The sequence below is a fragment of the Artibeus jamaicensis genome, unplaced genomic scaffold (genome assembly GCF_021234435.1).
Source record: "Artibeus jamaicensis isolate MK-2021 breed Jamaican fruit bat unplaced genomic scaffold, CSHL_Jam_final contig_473, whole genome shotgun sequence".
Lineage (NCBI taxonomy): Eukaryota > Metazoa > Chordata > Mammalia > Chiroptera > Phyllostomidae > Artibeus > Artibeus jamaicensis.
The window spans coordinates 945,790-964,833 of record NW_026521851.1 but is presented as its reverse complement, the minus strand read 5'-3'; the positions used below and the strand labels follow the sequence as shown (position 1 = coordinate 964,833).

The following is a 19,044-nucleotide window of genomic DNA, read 5'->3' as shown; positions in this document are numbered from 1 at the left end:
AACCTTGAAATTAAGGAGTCAGATGTTACTCAATAACGGTAATGCAGAGGGTCCCGCTGCCTCCGGGAAATGTGTAACACCCTCTGTCCCAGCAGGGAGGGACCAGCCGTGTCCCACTCTCTGGCCGGCATCGGCCGCTGCCGCCGTCGATATTTAAAGCTCTGGTCAATCTGATGGGTTGAAACGGATGTGATAAACTGTGTGGATTTGCATTTCCTCGATCATTTTCTTTCGGACAGCGCTGTCTGTGATTACGCGGGGGCAGAAACGATGGCGTCACACGAGGCTCTCCTTGTTCCACGAGGGGCCGGGCGCAGGCGAGACCGAAGCTCCTTCACTGGTTTTTCATTCCCAGACTCACTGGCCACTGCGCTGGGGCACTTGATGAATGATGACCGGGAGGCCACCTGGTCCCGGTCATACAGGGGATGACATTTATATCATGACTGCAAAGCTACGTGCAGGCAGAGAGCCTAGTCCCCTGACCCGGTGGCGGCCCCGCTCTGGGCTGCAGACACCGGACCTCAGCGTCCTCGGTCCTGGAAGGACCTGCCATTTCTCTCCCTCTGAGGACTGGAGGACGACGTGTCGTCTCTCCACTGTAGCCAGTGTAACAAGGAAGCCACTAGAGGAGTTGGAGATGCCGGATGCTGCCAGTGACCTAGTGCGAGAGGGGGTCGGAGAGTAGGTGTGGGAAAGCCGAGTGCCGGGCCGGCAGCTCTGTCCGGCAGCCCGGGCTGTGACCCGTGCCGCGATGACCAGTGGGGCAGGCGGGCTGCAGCGGCGAGCTGCTCCTCTTTGGTCTGGTGTGCAGTGGTTTCCGGCCTCGCCAAGTGGCCGTTGCTCCGTGGTGATGATTCATGGCGTTTGGAAAGGGCGTCTGCCTTCTGAACAGGGAAGTGAGAAACAACACGGCCAAGGGCAGTGCCGGCAGGTCGGGGGCTGTCACAAGATGGGAAGTCTCACTGTGGAAAACGCGGGGGGCTGGGAGGCCACAGTGAAGGTGGTGCTGAGCGTGGCCCTGCCCGCTCTCCTCCAGGGCATCAGCTTTTCCGAGTGGCAGGCAGTGAGTCGCCCCTCGGAAGTGGCTGAGCCGCTGCAGGCGGAGGAAGTAGACGGGTGATTCAGTGAGTGTCGGCTTCCTCTCTGACTCGGGGTTGAATCCGCTTCATAGGGTGGTGCCAGGGGCCCATGTGGCTTTAGCTAGCTTCTTTGAACTTGGAGTCAAAACGGAGGCTCTGACCCCTGTGGTTGCTGGCCCTCCTTTGACCCTTTCAGGTGAGCGAGGGGATTAAGGTGGATTCTGCGGCCTCTCTGCATGTTGGGTGGACCCTCTGACTTAGGCCTGCCCGTGTTCCAGCTGCAGGGATCCAGGACTCAGGCCTGAGGCTCCTCCTGGGTCTGCACCCACCTCAGGGGCTCCCTCCTATTTGGGAGTCATATTTAGGGGAGTCCTGAGGGGCTCAGCCTGGGCAGATATGAGAGGACGGAGTGGACAGCTGAGCTGGCTCTTCTGGAGTCCATTCGTCCACTTAGCCAAGAATATGATGGGAGGGGCAGCTGCCACCTTCCCGGCAGGAGTCCTGCCTGGCTTCTTAGTCCAGAGCGTGGGGTTTTCCAAGGGGCTGTTGCCAGTGTGCCATCAAATGGCTGTCACCTGAAACCTGTTCTAAGAAACACTTCACTTATGCAGATACTTGCCTCTGCCCCTGAGAACATGGTCAGGAAAGGGCTGACTTGGTGAAGACCGACGTCTCAAAACTGCGACAGGGCCTCTGTGTTCCGTGCCCCAGTAACCTGGCACGCTGGTCTTCTTCCAGGTCAGTTCTGTCTCGCCTCCTTCCTGCCCCTTGCCCCTCCTGTTTCCATGGCCGGCGCAGAGGTCGGCTGGTCCGGCTCAGGCAGGGCGGCTGCTGTCTAATCATCAGGGTTTTAATGAGACTCTATTATTAACCACATGCCAGAGAAATGAAGCTCCAACCAGTTGGGGCTTCCAGAAAGGCTCCGTGTGACAACTGTGAGGGGGAAGGGGCTGTGAGGACACCTGCCGCAGGGGCCCGGCCCTGCTCGGTGCTCTCTCGTCTCAGATCATCTTCCGCCAGCTTCCGACTTTAGCGTGCGGGGTACGCCTCCTCCACACGGCAGGGAGTGCTCATCACTTCTCACTGCTGCCTCGCCAGAGGGACCGAGAGTGAGAGCAAGTCCAGGGTGAAGCTGTGATGGCCCTCCTCGGGGTCAGCTGACTGTCACTGGCTCAATCACTGTGCCTGGGGGAGGGTCTCTGAGCGGATGGCAGCTCACATCTGGACCTTAGTGCAGGAGGGCGGATTTTCCAGAAGAGGGGACTCCCGTTCTAGGCAGGCAGACATCAGGCCACCAGCCCTCCACTGCCTCCCCTGGGCTGGTGGCGAGGGACACACGCGGGGGATGTGCCTCCTCTGTCCCAAAGCCCAGTGCTGGAGAATCCTTGAAAGATGGGTTTTTTCTCTGCTACGTCTTTGCGGCGGGTCTCATCTGAGGCCTCAGCTGTGCGGCTTTCTGAGCAGCCCGCCTTGGAGGATCTAAGCAACAAGGGAAGGAAGAACAAAGGAGCCATTCTCAGAAGTGCAGCAGCAAAAATGAAACCGAATGAAAACCCCATAAAAATCCCTCCGAGGGCAGAGGAAATACCAGCTCGCTGCTCTAGCCCCATGCTTGTTTGCAAAGCAGAGATTCAAGGGCAGGCTGTCCCGAGGCCGCTGTGTTTGCACCGAGGGAGGTGTGCTGGCTGCCAGCTTGAGGGAGGTCCGTACGTGTAGGTACTTGTGTGTTTGCTGTTCAAGCCAGAGCTGACCAGGGTTCACGGGGAGCCTGGAAGACAGGACATGACCCGGGTCAAGGTTTGCACGCACGGCGGGGTCAGATGACAGTCAGCTGGCCTGCCCCTGCCAGCTCTGAGGGACGGTGGGAGGAACTCTGGCCTCCGTGTAGTCACAAAAATACCCGTTTGGAAATGTCTTTGAAGACTGACTAAGTAAACGCTCAGATAATAATAACAACCAAGTCACAGCTGAGGCGTTCGCAGGAAGTGGAAGAATGTGCTGATGCTGCAGCGGGCGGGCCTGCTGTCTTTCTGCTCCTCTCGCTCCGCTTCCTTGCTATGGCCGCGGTCTCGGGCTCAGGCAGTGTTTTAAGGGGATGGAGAGGAGGATGTGGACACTTTCACTCTCATTTCATGGGTTTGACAAGATCTCAGGGACAGAGCGTCGTCCCGTCACCACACAGCAGCTGGCGGTGGCCTGTGGCAGGTGGCCTCGCCCAGTGAACTTTAGGTGCTGCTTGTGGGGGCTTTCCACCTGGTTTGTGGCCTTGGGCTGCTGTGACCCACAGCGGGATGTGTCCCCTGCGCCCGGGGGTGCACAGCAGGGTGAGCATAGAAGAGAGTCTACATTCCCTCTGGTGGTGTCCCACCTTTGTGCATGGGGCTCCTGCTCTCAGTTCTGGCTGACTGGACAAGAGCTGGCCAGGCTTCCCTGCGGCACCTGGAGTAGCGGTCTTTCGCCGTTGAACTTCCCCAATTACCTCTGACATGCCATCTCGTAGGTGGCAGTGGACAGGAGCGGCCAGCTCCCGGCTCACCTACACTTCTGGACTCAGTGTGGTTCCTTGTTCAGCCCCCTGGGCTCCGGGACCAGTTCCGATGTCTGTCCATCAATTCATTCATGGTTGATCCTTCCGTCCACCCGTTCCCTGGGGCTGCCACTGAGTCATTCAGTCGCAGCCGGATCCTCTTCTCCTGTCTGAGCTCTACTGTCTGGCACAGAGCTGAGCCCAGAGCACGGGCTCTGGGAGCTTTGCTGGCTCCTCTTCCTCCTCCCCCTCTGTTATGCTTGAAGTCCTGACCCCCAGGGCCTCAGCACGGACTATATTCAAACACGGGGACTTTGAAGAGGTAGCTAGGTTAAAACGAGGTAATTTTAAGTTAAAATGAAGTCCTCAGCTCGTCTGCCTGAGTCCTTATCTTACGAAGACACAGGCATACGGAGTGGGGGTGAAGGGAGACCTGCAGGCAGAAGGCAGCACGGACCAGCTAAGAGCGGAGGCCTCAGAAGGAACCGACCGTGCGACACCGTGGTCGTGGACCTCCAGCCCCGGAGCTGTGACGAAATACATCTCTGTTGTTTAAGCGACTCAGTCGGAGGCACTGTGTCCTGGCAGCCTCAGCAGCCTAAGGCAACATCGCCACCCCTCCGCCGAGCGTGTGCCCGCCCGTAGTGTTCCGGGGGCTCTGCAGGCTGTCCCTGAGAAGACGGAAAGGGGAACAGCGATGGGCCCACCCTCTCACCACACTTCTCTCAAGCCCCTCACGCTCAGCGTCTCCTTACCTCTACCCCCGGAGGAAGGCAGGAACTCGGGGAAATGAAACAGAGGGCGCCCAGCAGCCGCTGGCCTACAGAAACTCTACGTTCCGATGCAGCCTTTCGGAGAGATTCAGAAGCCCCATTCTCCCCGCTGGCTGCTTCTCCGCCCCACAGATTCTTACTCCGCGCCTGTGTGTGCACACACGTGGCCCGCGTGTGTGCGTCTGAGGACGGCCGGGGTCCGCAGCTGGGGGCACGTTCACCACGCGTCTCCAGCCCCGGCACCTGGTGCACAGTGGCTGGAAGGGGCCAGGGTGACACCGGTCGCTGGGCCATGAAGTACATCCCTTACTGCTCTTTGTGACTAAAGGTGATGCCAACATCGGGTTTTCACGCAGCTGCTGCAGGAGGGCCGGCCTTTGATCTGTGGGCCCGGCACGGCCTGTGGGGCCGGGCTCCCTTGTTCTGCGGGAACCACAAGCTCATTTCATCACGGAATAATCTGGAAACGTCTGGGAACATCTCTGAGCCTTCAGACCTCTCGGGCCTCGTAAGAAGCCGGACCCATTTTCAAGTGCCCAGTATGCAAGTTTTTAAAAAATCATTTATTTATTCATTTTCACAGAGAGAGGGGAAGAGAGGGAGAAAGAGAAAAAGAGAAACTTCAATGAGCAAGAGAAATAGTGACTGGTTGCCTCTCATGTGCCCCCAACTGAGGACCTGGCCTGCAGCCCAGGCATGTGCCCTGACCAGGAATCCAACCAGTGACCTTTTGGTTCACAGGCCAGCACTCAATCCACTGAGCCACACCAGCAAGGGCCCAGTATGTACGTTTTGATATTTCTCATTCTTCTACCATTTCTGATCAAAGACATTTTCCAGCACACTACTGAGCAGCAGTACTGTCCCCGATGAGCTACTTTCCACAAGCCAAGCCTAGCTCATTGATTTCAGAGGGAACTGGGAGTCCAGAGCTCGGTGTTGACCAGCTGGCCCGGTGGCATAGTACAGGATCCCCCATGGACTTTGGCAAAGACTTGGCCATCCACGTGGTCGCAACCCACTTCTGTGTGCATGCTGGGGAGGGAAGTTTGCACACGGTCACTTGTACTGATAGTGGCATTTTCTGAAGTGTGGTGGCATTTCTTCACTTGATGTTGATGTGAAAACAAGCTTCCTTTCTTTTCTACAGACAAGTGACCACATTCCAGGGATGGACGGAGGGCTTGCACAGTGAGAGTGTCACAAAGCTGCCACATGAGGGGCCCCTCCTGCCCGCTTCCTCCTGCAGAGCCTCCCTCGGCCGGCCCTCGTCCCTGCCCTCTTCCTCTTTTCGCGCCGTGTGTTGCCACACAGGATCCCCCACTTGAGGAGACTGGAGGTGTGCCCTGCCCCGGGGGGTTGGCTGCCCTTTAAGTGAGTGACTGCTGAACAACTGGGGTTTCAAAGCCCAAAGAAACGGTCTTCTAGGGCTTGACTAGAGCTGAGGGCTTCCACCTGGGCAGACGGGTCTGCTTTGCTTGCTCAGAGGACCAGGCCAGTGGTCGGCCTGCTCCCAGTCCAGTGTCTCCAAGTCTTCCTTCCTTGGTGTGTGTCTGGTGTGAGGCAGGTGCCCTTTCCCTCTCCAGCCAAGGCCACTGTGTCGCTCAGCGTGGCTAGGATGTATGTCGCTGCCAGTGGAGCCTGGCTCGGGCTCCTGGTGCTATCTCTCTGCCGCTCCCGCCCCGCCCCAGAACTGTATTGATCAGCTAGCAGATAAGAAAAGGCAGCTCTGTGTGCTTCCAAACCCATCCCCTCTCCCCCCATACTTTGCTTTCATAAATATTGGTTACCATGCATGTGTTTTCCATGACCTGGTGACTTCCGGCTGCTCTAGCCAATGGAGTCGGAGCTGTGATACTCAGATAAAAGGCTTCATGGGCATGACTCATTCTTGGAGACACTGAACCTGCCTGGCTGTTGTTAAGTGCCTGGTTCTGTAAATATTGACAGTTAGAAACCATCCTAAGAGCTACCAGGCAATGATCTGGAAGGTAAGGGGCATGAATACGACCAGCGAGGAGGCAACGCTCCTCCTTTGCTAAGATGCAGCCACTGATGAATATCAGCCCATTATCTCTCCTCCCAACAGTGGCTCGACCGCTTGCACGGGACTCACGGTTGGTAGGTGACAGGGTCTGATTTGGCAAGAACAGTCTGGTCTGCTTCAACAGAGAACAAATGGCTTCCCAGGCCCCTCCAGGCTCCAGGTTCCCTGCTTCTTAACAAGCGTGGTTTTGCCAACGAGGAATTGCTCCAAAGCAGTTGCCATCGCTGACAAACTGAAGAAGGCACAGAGGACTGAGGGGCAGAACAGCGCCTCCCACCGTTCCGAGCCAACGTTGTCACCCCCGCCTGTCCCGTGGGCACGTTTATGTTACAGCTCACCTGTGGGCACACCTCCACCAGGGGCGGCCTCTGCAGTCAAGTCATTGCCCTTGGGCTGGCGGGCACCATTCTCCAAGGAGGGAGAAGGCGCATCTCTGCTGGTGCAGAAATGGGTTTTATCTCTCACTCTCCCTTTCCAACACTTAGAATAAGTGTATCATTACCCAAATGTACACGATGCCTTCCGACGGGTTGGCTGTTTGGTTTACTGAGTGTTATTTTGGGGCAGGAACTTCCCATCTGAGTCACAGTTTTTTTGAATGGCCCTAGTCTATTTCCTACATGGCTCTGTGCACAGGGTTCGTCTGGCCAAATCAGAACTTTTCAGCTGGCAGGTTTCGAACTCGAGTCTTTGGCAGACTGGTATGCTGGCCGACAGCGTTGCCCTTGGTCGAGGGGGCATGCGCATGTCTGTAGCCCTCGGCAAAATCTCTTGGCGTTTACTGTGTTGCCATGGTGAGATCTGAGCCCCACTGGCACCAACTCGCCAGGAGGCCGCGCAGCCTGAGCATGCAGGGGAGCAGCTGTGACCTCCACGGGAGCCCTCTCTGCCATGACCTGGCTGTGTGACTCCGGGCAAGTTACTTAAGTGCTCTGAGCCTCAGATTCCTTATTTGTCGAATGAGGATAACAGTTCCTATCTTGCAAGGCTAGTGTGAATCGGAATAAAGCATTTAACACACGTGAATCATAAGAACTGCTTAGTCCTTTGTAGCTGGTGTTGTCTTTAGTGCCAAGCCACTGTGAAAATGGATGCTGCTAACAGTTGGGGTTGGTGTGGATTCAAAGATGGAGGATCTTCGGTAAGTCTGAGGGTCTGTCTGTGTTGCATCGGCCCCCTCAGGAAGCTATTATCCTCATTTTTCAGAGGATGAGATGGAAGCTCAGGGGTCCAGCCAGGTGGGAGTGGAACCAGGTGTCTCTGGCCGTGGAGAACATGCGCTGGCCATTACCTGTGCCACCTTCCACGGCCACAGAGGTGTTTAGCAGAGACTGGCACCTTGCTGTGTCGGGAGGACATGGGGGCATCCGCTTTGTCTCTGCACCCATGACATGGGCACAGACTGGTCTGCATGCTGTTAGCCAAACAGCTCACAGAGCCCTTGCCCAAGCAGCTGGCAGAGGCTGCGTATTCTGCCCTTTTGTCCAGGTAGATCACACACCTGCCGGGGTGCAGAGTGGTGTTCTGGGACCTGTCGACAGTCTTGATTTTTAGTGGAATGTCAGTGGGTGGGTGATGGGAATCCAGTCTGCTGGGATGTGTGGGGTGGCTGAGGGCGGGGCCAGGGTGCCTGAGTGGGAAGGGAGCTCAGGTGGACCGCCACCCTGCTGGTGCCCGGCAGGACACGGGCTGTGTTCAAGCAAGAGCTCCTCCCCCAGGGTCCTGCTCAGCAGAGCCTGCCCACCTCTCTCTGGGGAGACTTTCACACGAGCCGACAGGATTTGCACACGTGCCCACGTGGGACACATTACTAATGCACATCTGTGGTGTCAGGGCTGTGTGGAGGTTTGAAATAAAGGAGATGAATTCAGCAGAGCAACATGCAGACCTTGAAGGACAGAGAGGTCCCTTGAGGTGGCCACAGTGAGTAAGGTGTGTCTACTGGAGAGGAAACATGAGGTGCAGGATGGGATCTCTGTCGTGCAGGGGGATCCTGCAAGCACAGACACTTCGATCAGGTGAAACCCTTGCTCCTTGTTCCTCTCTCAAAAGTGAGAGACGTCCACAGCAAACCCCCCCGCCCAGGGAACAGGCCCCTGGGTGTCACTTCTGCTTATCCAAGTCCCTTAATGTCTTAGAAGTTTGGACCATGCTCCCAGACGGTGCAGAGAAGGCCCACCAAGGCTAGTCCGGGTGGTCCCCGTGGAGCAGACACGAGGCTCACGGGGCTTCCTCTGAGGTCTGGTGCTTCTGAGGGAGGAGGAGCAGCAGAGCAGTGGGAGGTGACTGGTCACGTTGCCTGGACAGCAGCGTTCCGTCCTGCCCTAGGGTTCTCTGCCGGTAAGTCAGCAGGAGAGCAAGGGTCCCCTCTCAGAGGGGACGTGGACACAGGCCTGGGTTGTGCCCACTGCAGACCTGCCCCGAGTCCCCCAAAATCCTCGGGGTCCAGGGCTCTCTTCTTTGCTGCTCCAAAGAGTCGACATACCTTCCAGCTAGTGCCCGACTCCTGAGGCAGCCACGAGAACCACACACAAGGATGCTGTGCAGATACTGTCAGTATCTGGTATGAGGGACGTGATTAACTCATGTCATTCAATGTGGTTATTGTCACTGAGTCCTATGTCAGACTCCTGGTTTGCGTTTACAGTTCAGAAGTCTGTTCCCTTTCAAACCAGGTAGTTTTTATCCCAGACATGCTCCCACCCCATCCTCATCTCCCAGAAAGTCAGGGCTCATTTTTTGCTTCCGTTGTGTTTAAACAAATTTGTTCCTTTCATTCATTCACTTGCTTGTTCAGCCGTCCTTCCGACATCTCTGCTGAGGGCCCGCTGTGTGTGCTCAGCCGGCCCCACGGCTGAAGCCCAGCTACCTGCTGACAACAGTCCACGCACAGCCCCCACCCGCCCGCCCATGCGCACTCAGGGTTCTCTTTCAGGCTCCAGGGCTCCTTTCTGAATAGATTTGTGTGAACTCACGCGGCGTTTGGCGCGTGTTTTTTTTTTTTTTCCATCGCCAATATGCTTTTCACGGGAACCTCATGCTGCGGGAGATCATTTGGAGGCTCCTATTTACCAAGTGCTCTCTGTCTCAAGGTCCTCTGCCGCCCTGCTGTCCCAACTAAGGGATGAGGGAGGAGCCACCACAAGCCTGGGCCTGGGCCTGCTCCCTCGCCCTGCTGCCTGGAAGCAAGCTTCCTGATAGGAGGTCTGGGGCAGATTTCTGCTTTTAAAGCGCTTCCCTGGACAAAGCAGGACAGGGTCAGGTTACTCTCAGCCCCAAGAGGTCTTGCTGAGGCTGCATGGCAATTAAGAGCCACAGGGGCATTGCCCTCTCCACCATCGCTCACCCCATGACCACTGCCAGCAGTCCTGCCAGGGGCTGTTTGCCTTGGCGCCAGTGAAAAACAAGCTGGAGGGGAAACACAAATATTGCAGGGTCAGGCTGGAAATGCTGACCTGGCCTTGGAACCCTGGTTCCAGGGCAGCGACTGTCAACCTTTCTCATCTACGGCACACGTAAACACACGGCCAATGTTCTGCAGCACACCAAAAATGTGTATCTGTTTTGCGGATCTGACAAACAAAACAAAACAAAACAAAACAAAACAAAACAAAACAAAACAAAACAAAACAACAGGTATAATTTTGGTTCATTCACACCAGACAGCTATGGTCGGGTTGGCTGTTGTCATTCTTTATTTGACAAACTAAGGTAAAAGAGGTCAGTGTGGCTGACTAACTAGTCAGGTATTGCATGTTTTGAAAATCCTTGGGGCACACCCGTTGAAAATCGCTGTTCCAGATCATTCTGCATTCACACGGGGGGCAGCTGGTGCCGCCTCTGCAGAGTGGAGGTGGAGGAGGCACAAGCGAGGGGACCAGGGGAGGGGAGGGGCCGGATGGAGTGCGGCGAGGCAGCTCCGGGAGTCTATTTCGGGCTGTGCCACCGCCGGACCAGGAGGAATGCGCCCTGGTGGCTCGGTTTGCTTTCCAGCTGCCCCTCCCCTCCTCCGGAGTCACATGTGTTTCTGGCTTGCCAGTTTAGACGGTGGCTGAGGGTCCCCCGAATTTTCCGAGTCTGCGAGCTATGTTGTAACACAGTGAGCCATTTCCCAGAGCTACCCCGTGTCCTCTGTCTCCTTGACAGAGGGGAAAGGAGGGAGGAACGAGGGGCGGGAGTGGGCGGAGAGGGAGCAGGAGGGGCCGGGCCGAGGAAGAGGGACATCTTGCTGACGTCAGGCCGGGCCCCCGCCACTGGGTAACAGCCATCCATCAGCCCATTTTGAAACCTGTAGCCTGCAGCCTGTTGTTTTGTTTTGAGCCGTACTCCCTGGACCAAAGAGCCATTAATTGTGGGGCCTTTGAAAGCTACCTGATTCCCTGAAACAGAGGGGATTTCCATGAGTCATAACTCAGCCCGCGGTGGCGCGGGGCGGGGCGTGGCGTGGCGCAACAGGAACCTTCCGCGGGGCTGGCCCGGGACGAGGGGCAGGACAGGCTGTCACGTGGCCAGCGGCGCCCGGGTCGGGCAGCTCAGTCCCGCCCCCTGCCGGGCAGACCCCGCGTCCCTGCACCCCCTTCTCTGCCCCGAGGCCGCTTCGCTGCACCCCGCGTTGGCTTCACGGGGTGACAGCAATTCTCTGGCGCGCAGTAACTTCTTTCTTGGGAATGTAGCATCCCAAAGATGGGGGCGGCCCTATCTCCTAAGCTTCTGCAAGACAGCCACCCTTTTGGTGCATTGGCCGCCTAAGGCTGCCCTTTCTGAAGCCGTGACCCCGCTTCCCAGAAGCACCCCCAGCTCTGTGGTCTAGACCCCAGGGCCTGTTTACAAGTAAGATCGGAGCTGGCTGGTGTGTGTAACTCGAGGCTAAAGAAATACCGATTTCACCACCCACGTGGTAGAGTTCAATCTGCTTTCTGGCCAAGGCCACACGAGTTAATTTTTATCCTAGTAAAAAATAATAAACACGGCGTTAGCAACTAAATGTTTATCAATTTGCAGTTCATTTGCAGCCAGATTGCTTCCCTTCTGCATGTTTTTACGGTTAGCCGATGCACTGGGGTGCTTTTCCTGAAACCATATGTGACTGTTTAAGGCCCGGCCTCAGGAGCATTTATATGGCGCTTTTCACCTTAAGTGGATAATACTACTTGGCTATTTTTTCAGCCATGATCCTCCAGTATTGTATTTTAATGGTAAAGGCACTGCAGTGAAGAAGGTTTAGCCACTTGTTGGGGATTCCCCGGTAGTTCAGAGACGGTGGTAAACAGAGTCCCTGAGTTTTTGTTTTGTTTTGTGTTTCCTGTGCAGCACTAACCTGTGTGTGCCGGCCACATGCCCAGCACAGCTGACTTTGGGGAGTTTCTCTTCCTCCTTTTGTGGGAGTGGATACCAGTGGACGTGGGCAACAGAGCTGTCAGACGGAGCAGCGAGTCTGAATGGGCAGCTGCTGCGCCTGCTGACAGGGGCCAGGGGGACACGTAAAGAAGGTGATAGAAGCCCCTGTCCACCCGGTCTTCCGGTGGAGGCTGTCACTCGTGTTAGTGGGACTTAAGAGGCTATCTGGTGGGGTCATCCATCCCTTATCACCAGCCCATTGAAGCCAGAGCAACGATTTGTTGAGGACAAAATGAAGCAAGGGGTCCCCCGGTGACTCACGCAGGCCCTGAACCTTCCCAGCCTCCCTGATCTCCTCCATCTGAGGCTGTGATAGAGACCTTGATGTTGCCACCTGTCCAGGGTGGAACTAAAGTGGCTGCTTGGGGAAAGGGAGGGGAAAAAGCCCATCGAGGCTGCGGCGTAGAGCAGAGCGTAAGTCAGGCCCCTCTTCCGTCTCTTTCCTCCAGAGATGAACTCACTTTCTTGAAGCCTCCATTTTCTCGCCCGTAACAGTGAGGGGGTGGCAGGCCGTCCTTCAGAAGGCTGGCATGCACAAAAGGGCCTGGCACCTCGTAGACATGCAAATGCTCTCATTAGGAAGAGCAGGCCTGGCAGGGGCTGGCAGGCAATGGGTCGAAGATGCCACAGTGCAACTGCAGGTCTGAAGCAACATCCCATTTCCCAATGAGCAGGTTACAAAAGTCTTGTGTGTCCCTTTCCTTGGCCGGCTTGACTATATACGCTTTTAATGATGCAAGTGAAATAGTTGTAAAATTAACCTATTGATTTAATCATGTGTATATTTAAAATTGCATGCAGAAGTATACGTATTTAGAAAGGTCGCCCTATGTTCCCTCGCTCGGGCGCTTTGTCACCACTCAAGCCCTTGTCCAGTGATGTCACTCAGCCTTCTGGAACACACCCTCTCGCTTCTGCCTGAGTGTCTCTGAGATTTCGTGCTTTGGGGGTTTGTAGGTCATGGTCACTGGAAATGCTATTTCAAGAGTGAAGTCCACGCACCATTTGTGATTTCCATAAAGCGGACTTCTTCTTGTACTGCCTTTGCAGGCGACGTTGGCGGGGTTGTGGCCGTGTAAGCAGGTGTCCTCGCGTCTCAACAATGCGCACTAAAGTAGAGAGGGCAGCGCCACAGGAGGCGGGGGTCTCCTCCCAGACAGCTCAGTGAAGAGCAAAAGAGCAAAGGCGCAGACCAATGACAAGGGAAGAAAAGGAGTAGAAGTCTGAATAATTACTGGATACTTACTGGGTGATGGGAATAAGGACCTTTTTCCTACTCTATGCTTTTCCTTAGTAATTTGAAAATTTTCATAAGAATTAAAAGAAAAATGAACTTTAGAAGACTTGCTTACAATACCTCATACTTGCCATTGGAGGTCATCTCTTCAAGAATAACTACAAGATTTTTAAAACTTTCTTTGATTTAAAAAAACTATCTTTTCAGGCAACTTCTGTAAACATCCTAGATAGCATTAATTGAATTCCTTTCAGGGTATTTTGTTATTCAAAATAGAGAAGCTGAGTGAGCTCTGTCTGTTATGAGGAACTTTTAACAGACGCAACTATGAGGGCACATGTTTGGCCACCCGTACTATTTTCCTTTATGTTTGGTTGGTCTGAGGGACCAGGGTGGTAATGACCCCACAAGGAGAACTTCCTGTAAGTGATGGGAAGACCTACTGCAGTGTCCTATGTCCAAAGTGCTTATTACCTAGTGCCCTCCTTGGCATCTCGGCTGCAAGGCCCAGGGTAGCAGGGAACATGAAGTTCTGGAAGCATGCCTGGTGGCACAAGCTTGGGGACCGTGTCAGTGGTGGCGTGCAACCGGAGAGGCAGTGTTTCTCACTGGGCAACGCTTCTCCCCTAGAGAGAGGGCCCAGAGCTGTGGTCGACCCGGCCAGCGTGAGGAAGTTGGGCAATTGTCCCGCAAGCCCCGTCTGTCCAAGTCAGGCAGCAGCGGCCGGGCCCGAGGTTCCTGACTCACCACAGTCCACAGAGGTCAGGAAGCTGCTCTCAATCCTGTTACTTTTGTAGCAATGGCTTTTCCAAAGGAAGACTGGAAAAGACATGATTTTAAAAACATTTCTGAAGAACAGGATACTTTCCACACAGCACGAGGACTTGCCAACGAGTGTTACAATTAAAACTCTCTACTTGGCCTGTGTGGAAGGCTGGAATTCTCTGGAGTTCTTTTATTTTATTGTGCTTTCCCCGAGGATTCACTGTGCTATGCTGCGGTAGGCCAGTCACAGTCTTTGCGAGGTCTGCTTCTGACACTTTTCGGTATTGTACCATTTGTACTCTCACATTTCACATGACAGGGGAGTATGAATATGTGGAGGGACCCCCCCGCAAACAAAAAAATCACAGCACAGTGATTTTCTAGTGTCCATCCCAATGTGCCAGAGCAGATTTATTGGAATGCAGAACAATAAGACAAGATAAACAGAATACCAGCGTGCTTCAATGGAGAGCAGGTTGTTTTTGGAAGATGTGAGTGTTTTTTTTGGGATGAGCTAAGTGTCGACTCTGACCCCAAAAGACCAAAAAGTGTGAGGTAAGATAAGTGTCTGCTAGATTCCCTTTGCCATGCGGATTCTGTGAAGTCAGCGTAGAGGTCACTGGCGGTGGCTGCAAGAATCAGGTCCACAGATTGTTCATCTGCGCTCTGATTGGGCAGTTTCTGGAAACAGAAGCTGCCCTAACTTCTGACGCCCTCTGTGAACTTCAGCTGTGCACTGTGGGGGCAGACGCTGCCAGCTAGGGAGCCCAGGGTCAGTTCTGCAGGCATGGCTCGAGCCGTGCCACGTTGGCCCTAGCCAGGGTGGAAGCTGAACCAGGACACGGCTGTCACATGTGGTCGCTCGGTTCGGCCTGTCTCTTGAGCTGCTGTCCTGGGCAGGGAGGAGGGAAGTTGGCGGATTTAGCTCATCAGTTCTGTAGTGCCCCCTTTAATTGGAATCCTATTCACTCAAGAGAAAAAACAAGCCCGCCTTGCATACCATGGAAGGTTTGCATCAGATAGTTTACGTCTTTCTCCCATGCCCCGTGCTTTTGTATAATGCGTTTATTTCCCAGCAGCCTCATTAGTGGTTTGGGGTGCCTTTGGCTGCATTTAACATTTTCCAATAGATTTGCCACACATCCTATGATGAATGTAATCGTTTCCTATAACTGTGATGATTTTGTACACTACATTGGCACGCTTGTGTGTGCGTGAAAAATAATCCCACCATAGGAAGCAACACCGGTCCGCCTGCATGTTGGTTTCCATGGAGGCTTCTTCCGAGTGGTTATCTGAGTCAGTGCCGTTTGGACGGGGTCTGGCACAGATACTCTAACTGTAAAGCTTAATGTGTAACTAGTATGTTTTCCTCCTGTGTCAGCAGTTGGCACCCGTCTCTGGTGAGTAAATGGATGTCTGCAGTGAGGGAGGGAGGGCAAGGCTCAAGTAAGCAGTTTTGCAACTCACGCCCATGGTTGCTGCAAGTGATAAGTTAATTTGAGTAACCTGTAAGACCTGTGGATTCGCTGGTTTCAAAAACAGGAAAGTCTCTTGTTTGAAAACCCTCTGCAGCAGCATGTGGGCTCAGGAGGGGGCTGGCTCGTGGTTTGGTGACTGTACTTCCTTACTGAGCTGACGGCTGTGACGCAAGGCCTCCTGGGAGAGCTGCTGGGCCACAGGCCCGGCAGTTACCCCCAAGGGGTCCGAAACCGCCGGGGCTTTCTGGACGGATGAGAAAGCTAAAAATTTCCCTTTTCATTTCCTCTCTTGTGTGACTTTGTCATTAAAAAAAAAAAAACAACTAGTGATCAAAAAGGGAATTTTGCCCATGTTCTTACAGAGTTTATCTCGACAGGGCAGCTTCCCTCCCATTGCCCCAAAATCCCACCCTGAAAACCCCAAGTTAAAAAAAAATCATCTATTTGTGCAGATTTTTCAGTGGGTCTGTGTTTGATTAATCAGCCTGGGGGCTTGTTTTGTTATAAAACAAGCAGCTCTTTAAAAATCGTATGTTTTTTGAAAACTGCTCTCCATGCCCTTGGCCTTCTGGGAACTTCGAGCCCCGGCAGATGTGACGTCCTTCTGGAAACCTGAGCCGGGAGCTCCAGGGCCCATACGTGCAGCAGCCACGCTGGGGCTGAGATGAGTGAAAGTGGACACCGTTCCGTGGCACAGGCACAGGGGCCACAGTGCAGCGAGGGCAGCCGCATGCGTGGGGGCGGGGCTGTGCCCGGCCTCGAAACCAGTCTGCGTTTGAACCGAACCTCAGGACCAGGCCTGTGCTCCTGCCAGCCCCGGGAAGATCGGGGTGGGGGGAGGTAGCCGAAGGGGGTGCCCCTGCTTGTCGGCCGCCCCCGCCTGAGCTCTACAGCAGGAGAGAGAGGGCGCGCGGGGACCCGCTTCCACACCCAGCCCCTCCCAGAGTGCCAGGGTCCCCCGGTCACTGTTGCACATGTTAAGTGCGTGTGAGGATGCATATCGGTGCATGCACGTCTGCATGTCAGCGTGTCATCCAGGTTGTTCTGCCCAGTCCGAGAGCTATTTTAATTGCTCAGTGAATTCTAAATGACATTGGAAGAAGGGTATTTTTAGTGCTGTGTTACCAGTCTGGCACGCTGATTCCCACCACACAAACCCACCTTGCCAGTTTCTGTCCTGGCCCTGGCATCGGCCTGGGGTCAGCGCATGTCAGACTTGACTGCCCTCTGCCCCTGTCTGTTTTCTTGGTGAGACTGATAAACCCTCCCCATCACGTCACTGAGGCCACAAGGAAATGAAATCCTGCCGCGTGTGGGAGTGTGCAGAGCACTGCCAGAATCTTAAGGTTACGGGGAGAGCAGCCACCGCTCTCTGGGTCGTGCATGTCCACTGTGTGTGCACACGTACCGTGTGTGCACGGGAACTGTGTGTGTGCCTCTCTGGTGTGTATGCACACATGCTGGTGTGCACATGGGAACAGTGTGTGTTGTGTGTGCCATGTGTGCATACGAGCACAGGACACGTGTGTAGGTGTGTATCATCCATGTGTCTGAGTGCATGTGTGCATGATGCATGAAATGTCACAGGTCAAGGGGGTGGGGACCAGGAGGGTGCTGCAGAGAGGGGGGTCAGTCCCTTGGGGACCAAGCCCTTTGCTCCTGGCTGGCTGCCCTCGCCTCTTCAGCCACGGGCCCCGAGGGTGCCGAAGCCCTGGGATGGGTCCAGTGCGTGTTCCTCGTCTCCTCACTGCCTGCCTCTCAGTTGGGTTCTTGTAAAGTATCTTTTTGTTCAGCCTCAGGGAAAAGGGGAGAGTTTGGGCTTGAGAAGATGGACCAGTGACTCGACATGACACTTCTGTTTTGCTGTGTGTGCAAAAGACCGAGAGGGGAAGAATAAAGGGAAGACGGAGTCAGGGCAGAAAGGTAGTGTGAATTTGTATTTATAAAGTAAACTTTTATCCTTCTACCCAGGACTCTGCCCCAGTTTCCTGTCTCTAACCTCGTGTGCAGGGCTGACCCACTTCTGCCGATTTCTGTTTGTTTCCTTGAAAATGCTGGCTGTGTGATTAGAGTTGACTCTCGCCAGCTTTGCTCTTATCCTCCCTGCCATCTGAGTCCAAAAGTGCAGCCCTGCCCATCTCAGTCCCAGTCGTTGTGGGTGAGGTCAGAGCCAGAAAACGGCAAAGAGGGTTTAATGGGCCATGTGACAAATAAGTGACCCCTTTTCCTGAAAGGAGGGAAGCAGGACAAGCAGCTACCACCCCCACCGTGCCATCACTTCCTGTCTGATGCCCCTCTCCAAAGCCGCAGGTGCCACTGCAGACTGCACCTCCAGCTCCCAGAATTCCTGGGGGCCCACCTGGGCTGACCCCCCGGGAAGTGCAGTGAGTGCACGGTCACTTATCTCTGCTACAACCTGAGTCAACAGTGGAACCAGGAAGTGGACGCAGGGTCCAGCATCGCATGGAAAGTGGGTATATTTACTTTTCCCTTAGAGCAAAGTTTGATTTACTCTTTAATAAGTCACCACTAAGGATAGAGTTCGGGAGAAATTTGACTTGGCACCCAAATCTAAGTCACATATTGATAACGTGGGCGAGGGAACAGGGAGTCTCTTGCGTTTTCCCAGCTTTATCATTAACCTCAAGTTGGGAAACATATTTGCTTTGAGAAGTGTCAGTTCCCGAGTTTTCAAGGAGGTGACAGTTCTCCATGGATGACGAACTGTGACATCCTCAGCTGCAAGGAGCGATGATGGGGCAGCCATGGTGCTGTCAAAAGCTGGAGGGGCTGTGTGACCTTGGCTCCAGAGCAGTTTAGCTCTTGGCCCTAGCACTGTGCCCCCTGGGGAATTCCTCACTTCTTTGGCCTCAGTTTCCTCATCTGGAAAATGGGGATAAAATGTATCTCCCTCTGAAGGTTTCGATATGAAGACTTATGTAGTTTCAGGATTATGTATTCCTTAAGTCATTTTCTTTTTATTTTTTATAGCATGGAGTATAACTTCCATTTTCTCTTTCTGGAAGTGTCTGCAGGAATTCACCTGTGCGAGGTAGAAGATATGATCCCATCCTCTGTGCCTTCCCACCCCTGGCTACGTGGTGGATGGAGCTACTCTCCAGGGACTTGAGCAGAAGGATGTTCTCGCCTCACTGCTGATAGGCTCCTGGGAGTGGGGCGGTGAAGGTTTCCTTTCCTTCATGCCGAGAGAACTTCCTCATTAAATACAGCCATCTGCAAAAAAGGGGGAAAAAAAAGAACAAGAAGAAAAGGGAGGCCCTGAGGACTTCTTCTGGGTCCACGGTGGTCTCTGGGGACGAAGACTTCTTTGCTCACCCCAAAGGCCCAAAACAACTTGGGCCTTTGCCCCACCTTTGGAGTTCTGACAGGCTCCGAATTGCTCCCACAGTGGAGATGGGAGCCAAGGCGCAGGTCACCTTTGGTGATAAGGAGAGGGATGGCCCCCCCCAGAGGTCAGGGTGCAAGGGTGTGGTGCCGTTCTGATCAATACCAGAGAGGAAATTCTCCTTCTACCGAGTGGCCACTTCTGCTCCTCCTTGGCTGTGCACTGGCGGGTAGATGGAAAGTGGATGGTGTGGCCTGAAGCCCCAAAAGAGCCTAAGACGCTTCTTTTCTCCCAAAGAATCTGCAGGAGCCAGGTGCTTAGGTATCCTCTGGGGTCAAAACAACGATGACAGAGAGGGAGACAGTGAGGGTCTGTGGCGCGGTGGCATG

The 19,044-nt window shown here is 54.4% G+C and overlaps 2 long non-coding RNA genes across 3 annotated transcripts; both read left to right on the top strand.

The window, feature by feature from the left end:
* The first annotated feature begins 905 nt into the window (after positions 1 to 905).
* LOC119042948 (uncharacterized) lies at positions 906 to 7,455 on the top strand. 2 transcript variants are annotated; one of them, XR_005081330.2, is made up of 3 exons: positions 906 to 1,127; positions 1,694 to 1,820; positions 5,533 to 7,455. It is a non-coding gene; the product is annotated as an uncharacterized LOC119042948 (long non-coding RNA). The 2 variants fall into 2 exon arrangements; XR_005081329.2 differs by having other exon boundaries at positions 906 to 1,278.
* A 9,473-nt stretch (positions 7,456 to 16,928) lies between these two features.
* On the top strand, positions 16,929 to 18,422 carry LOC119042952 (uncharacterized). The gene is made up of 3 exons (XR_008392134.1): positions 16,929 to 17,232; positions 17,544 to 17,779; positions 18,336 to 18,422. It is a non-coding gene; the product is annotated as an uncharacterized LOC119042952 (long non-coding RNA).
* The last annotated feature ends 622 nt before the right edge of the window (positions 18,423 to 19,044 follow it).